This window comes from Myxine glutinosa, chromosome 13 (genome assembly GCF_964187855.1).
Source record: "Myxine glutinosa chromosome 13, kmMyxGlut1.1, whole genome shotgun sequence".
Classification (NCBI taxonomy): Eukaryota; Metazoa; Chordata; class Myxini; order Myxiniformes; family Myxinidae; genus Myxine; species Myxine glutinosa.
The window spans coordinates 52,418,643-52,424,675 of record NC_136273.1 but is presented as its reverse complement, the minus strand read 5'-3'; positions in this window follow the sequence as shown (position 1 = coordinate 52,424,675).

Sequence of the window (6,033 nt, the reverse complement as noted above, 5' to 3'; positions counted from 1 at the left end):
AACAAAGAAATTTGGAGGAATCCCGACATCCCTGAGGTACGCTTTACTGACAGAACTGAGTGAAGATCTACTGTAATCTATATACCCCACATGGGTTGGGTAAATAACATGACCCTTCCTGCCGGGCCTATATGTACTGTGTCGTTGGAAGAGACGTAACGCCGATGCTTTTGATATTTCATGGTCATTCTAACAATCGATTTGTTTGTGTTTCACACTGAATGAAAAATGTAAAGGTAGAGCATGGCGATTGTGATATATGACACGTTCGACGATATGTTCAGCCTGAACAAAATTATGATGTTATAATGGAGGCACATATGACATCATCATAAACACATGTTATTCCACATGGAGAGCTCTTGACAATGAGCCACGTCTCAATTTTTTCTCGGCAGCACTTTTGGAGAAAAAGAGGTGCAATTTTTTTCGTTTTTTTCAAGATGGCGGCCGAACCACGTGACCAATGACGTAATCATTATTCTTTTCTCCACCAGTTTATGCCTCCATGATGCTCAAGAAATTTAATCTTTATCGGCTGACGTTTTGTACTTGTCGAATTATGACATCATAATGGAGACACCTATGACATCATCATTAACATTTTATTCGCCATGGAGAGTTGTTTACAATGAGCCATGTCTCAATTTTTCTATTCAGCACTTTCCGAGATATAGAGGTGCAAAGTTTTTCGATTTTTCCAAGATGGCGGCCGAACCACGTGACCTATGATGTCATAATTATCATTAAAAAATTCTACCTATATTTCCAGGGATCTGAAAAAAGGACTCAAATGCCATACCCTCTCCTCAGGCGAGGGTAATAATAGACACACAATATGTTCATTCTTAATGAACGAATGAATGAAAACCTTTATTGCCAGGGAAGGAATTTGTGTTGCCCACAAATGGGCACAACATTTAAACGTAGACACATCAAATCACAACAATTAATAGTACATAAGCATAGGACCATCACCATCCTGACAGGAGTAATACATTGTCAGTGGACTCCCTCCTATGGAGGAGGGGTCAAATTGTATGACCATGCATTGTGGCCCTTCGGGGTCAGGATGCATATGTTTGAATGACCATGTGCTTCAGCCTTTGGGTTGAGGTGCATGTGCATGTTAATGGGACAGCCTTGATAGACGTTGTGCCTTGGCCGTGGGGTCAAGGTGCACGTCCAATGCTGTTTAAATGTTTGATTTTTTAAAACCTTTTTTATTATAAAAAAGGCAGGCCTTAGTGCTGGCCTCATAAGCACCATCACATCCATGTCATTCAATAATCATATTGCCAGATGCTGCACATTATAGACCGTTGTACTTATTGGTGATGCTGTTATATGATGCTGTTTAGGATTAAAATATAGAGACATTGAGTTTAAAGCAGAGTTGGGAAATGATATGAGGGTTTCCACCTATGACATTCGCAGTTTCGTAATTTTGCAAATCTTATGAACAATTCTGAAATTATACCTATAGAAACAAAATATTTTGTAATGCGAAATTTACAAGAAATGTGTATGTGCTAATTTGCAGGGTAAATTGACTGTGTATGTGCTGTGACGTCATGCGTATAGACTGAAGTACACTACTCACAATAAGTTAGGGATATTGTGGGAGTGTTTATTTTTTTTTATAGGGGTTAGGGTTAGGGTATTGAAATCAAGAATGCTGTGTTTTTTCACACATTAATAACCATAGAATTAGGACCAACAACTTTTTTCAACATAATTAATACACAAAATCAACCACACCGAAGAACCTGCCATATCCCTAACTTATTGTGAGTAGTGTAGCTCACTTGCATAACGGACGTGAAAATAGTCCGATTTTAATATATTTTAATTTTAATAGTCCCTCCCCCCCTCTTCTCCCCTCCCCCTCCCCCTCCCCCCCTCTCATCCCCTCCCCCCCTCTCATCCCCTCCCCCCCATTCCCCTCCCCCCCTCTCATCCCCTCCCCCCCATTCCCCTCCCCCCCATTCCCCTCCCCTCCCCTTCCCCTCCCCTCCCCCGCCTGGCAATGCCGGGTACTTCTGCTAATCAACAATATATTGTACACTGCGGTTGGTTTTGACATGTCAGAAAAAAACATCATCCAGATGAGGGTGGATAAGGGCTTTGTACCAGGAGAAAAAGCCTTAGTGTAGCAGCATAGCAAACCTGTTGTGCATTTTGTGATACAAGCACCAAATTTGGCAGAAATGTACATTAATATGTTGCGAACATTTTCAGATATTGGGCCACTTGAAATTCTCTCTTTATGTCCGCCATATTGGATTTCAAAATGGCCGCCACTTGAAATCTACATTTGCTATTATCTCTGGACGTAATGCAGCTATTGACTTGATTCTGGTATCTAAATGTATGTTTTTGGGGGCAAGGAATCCAATGGTACCAATTTCAACTTAATATTATCTATCACAGTCTGTTATATAATTTTATTTGGAAATTATCTAGGCAAATATTGGATTCAACACAATACTTTGAAAAGAATGTCTTAGTTCTGTAAATGTCTTAGGTATAATACTGACATGCTACATGGTCTAGTATTTGAGGCTAGGTGTACTGGTATCTGAGGCTAGGTATATACCGGTACTGAAGATACGTGTACATAAACAGTGTCATGTTAACAAGTTCAGCATTGCCACAAGTACATGTATGTTGTTGACTCATCGTCATGTGCAGTCCCCTTCACACACACAGAGGGCTGTGCACTGAAGGGCAGCCTTTTTGCACTTGCAGCGCCTCACACGCCCTTTCTTGCACTTGCAAGAAACCAGCTCAATGCAGCTGTGAGCTGCCTCAGTTAGCCTGGTCCAGTAAGGTGTGTACTGTCCTTCTCCAGTCCTTGACCAACCCCAGTTGGTTGGTGGAGGGAGCTCTGGTGCTGGCAGCAGTATCTGACCCCACACATGTCCACCTTGATACACTGCCCTCTTGACATGTTCCTCCAGAGCTGCCTTCGTTGGAGGGATGAGCTGCACATTGTTCTTCCTTGCGAAGAGTTTCCTCCTGGCCTTGTCAATGTCTGTGCATTTGCTGGTTCGATCATACAACAGGATCACGAACCTCTCGATGATGCGCATTGCATCGTCTGGTATGTCACGAGGTGCAGAGGACAGCAGCAGCAGCGCCTCAGTGAGTTCTGGCAGTACCGTCCAGACTGCCCACGCAGTGTTCTTGCCATGTCTATGAAAACTAGACACAGTGTCGCATCCAGTTAGAGCGTGGAACATTGGCAGTGCACGAGCCTTCTCTCGTCCCAATCCAGCTGCTATTTCGTGTGCTGCTAGGTATCGGAAACTCTGGCCTGTTCCGAATGCCAGCCACAGTTTGTCTTCTGGTTGCAACTCCTGTGCCAGGGACACTGCCAGCACCACAACATCGGTGTCTACAGTCCGGATGAGTATTGCATGGTGTCCATGCTGGACTGTGTGAGATGCATGCAGCAACATCCGACTGTCAGCCTCTTCATGGTTACATGGGGCGAGTGAGGTCAGATCTGGCAGTAGTGGCTTGCTGAGCACTGCCTCTCCATCAGTAATGACGAGTTGCTTGTCCTCCTGGTCAAACCATTCCATGAGAGCTGCTGAGAGGAACCTGAACAGCTCGGTCTTGTTGCTGTCCACTCGTAGGAAGTTCTGCCAGTTTCCTGGTATGGCTGCGGCAGCCACCACACGTCTCCGCACACCTTGTCCCCGCTTTGCACGTGTACTACCTTTCAGTGAATCAGCAAGGTAAGTATCCCAGACCAGATCCAGGCGTGACACTGTTTGCAGCTTCGTGGACATATATGGGATGAAGATCTGTTGTGCATACTCTTCAAAGGTCTTTGATGCAGCCGGCTTCAGCATCTGGACGATGGCTGCTCCATCAAGCACAATACAGGTCGTGACAGGAGTCTCTGTCTTTGCGTCGGAGACTTCTTCCAAGCATGTGAGGAGATCACTCTTGGTACCAGTGCAGAGGCTTCCACCATCAGACAATGCAGGAGGACATGCCTGATTCTCGTGACAAAAGAACTCCTCAAGGTTTCCATCCCTCGTCTGGCAGCCAATGTACAGGCGTGCGAAGAGTTCACGGTCATTCTTGATGGAGGCGAGCTGTTGCTGACCTTTGCTCTGGCTTCTTGGAGTGGAAGTGCTGAACACCTTCAGCTTGTTACGAGGAATGGGTGCGTCCACTGCCTTTGTTCTGTCCAACAGACACTCTCTGGTGAAAGCCTCGAACTGCTCTTGGCCAATCCTCTTGGCATTCATCACGGTCTCCACAGCAGCAGGATCTGCGATCTCCTTTGTGTCCAGTTTGACTACATCCTGACTCTTCTCCTCGAATGGGTTGCCCATCTCCTCTATGACACCGACGAGAGAGCGAGCATCTTTCAGAAATGAGGCCTGTACACTTGGCGTCTGATCATGATGACGTGTGTCTGCTGTTTGCCGTCTCCAGTGTTGGTTCCCATCCTGGAATTCTTCGATCACCCTGGCAACTTCTGGTCCCGCAACCATCCAGCGACGTAGGGCACTAGGGTTGTCAGTGAGCCCAACTGCTCCACCGTCTCCTTTGATGCAGGCATTATTCTGCTCATGTGCCTGGTCAATCGGGATTGAAGAGAACACCCTCTGTGTTTTCTGAACGGTGAAGTGGCTTTCCCGGAATTTCCTGGCTACATCTGGGTGTTTGATGGTGAGTTCGGCCATGTCCTTCAGGTGCACTGGTATCCACCTAGCATAGTGGGTGTGATCCAGTGCATGGAACCAGGGGACCAGCTCTGTCAGAGCATCGAGGTACATCATTAACGATCCCTGCCTGAGAGAACGCACATACACTAGAACCAACAGTTCTAGTTCCAGCACGGTTGCCCAGTAGTGAAACTGGGGGATGTCTTCTCCTCTCTGGCAACACCAGTCTTCAAACTCCGGAAGGTCCTCTGCATCCCTGGTTTCTCCCAGACAGTAGTGGTTGTAGGCACGGTGTTGCAGGATGTACAGTGCTGCTGCAGTCACTTGATGTGTTCTTCTTGTGCGCAAGACATGGGATGCTCGCAGGAATGAGTCTGCTGTCCCTGCTGTCGCAATCTCGGCTTGCACAAGTGCTTGCACCCAACCACTCCCTTTCAGCCAGTCCCCCAGTGTCCTCAGTGCCGCCATCTCTATGTGGAGGCCACCAAACATCACCACTATCTGGTCTTCACCATAGCTCTCTGGCCACTTCCACTGTATCTGCTTGGCCAAAGCAAACAGTGGCTGATCAACGGTGACCACTGGTGTCTGTCCAGGATTCAGGTGTTCCACAGCATTCTTCACGACGTCCATTGAGTGCCGGATCATGGCCACTGTGTGGGCACTCTCCAGGAAGAGTGGAAGCAGGGACGTGGGGCAGATGACTCGAGCATCTGGTGGCTGTCGGCTGGCATGAAATGCAGCCCAAGATGTGTTGTCATTGTCCACTGTACCAGTGTTGTCTTCTAGGACTCGCTTTGCATTGCCTAGCCATTGGTATTCTTCATCAGTCTGCTGTTTGAAGTCTCCTCTGGTCAATGACGCCACTTTAGCAGCTGGGACAGGCGACTTCTTGATGCTGCTAGTGACAGGGGGTACATCAGTGTAGTAGTGCGACAAGGGGGCGACTGTCTTGGACATCCCCAGATCCTCCAACAATGACGATACTCCGATCCACTCCTTCACCAGTGTAAGAAGGATGTTGTATGAGGGAGATAGCGGTACCATGGAAGGAGTCCTTTGATGTTGTTGCACTGGGGTTGTGATCTATGTTGTCTACAGCGGCAGTTGTAAACACTTTGCCACGCATCTTCGGAGGGCAGACCACTCGTTCTCTGTGAAACTGTTGGCAGACACTGTTGCCCATCTGTGCTGAGAGCTGGAGCACTCTATCATAGGAGATGCTCAGGCCAAGGTGTGACAGTCTGTCGACCAATTCCTTCTTGCGTGTATGAGCATGCAGCATCATCCCTATGTATATTGGAAGTGGGGTCTCCTGTGCAACACTTTATTTTTTATTTAT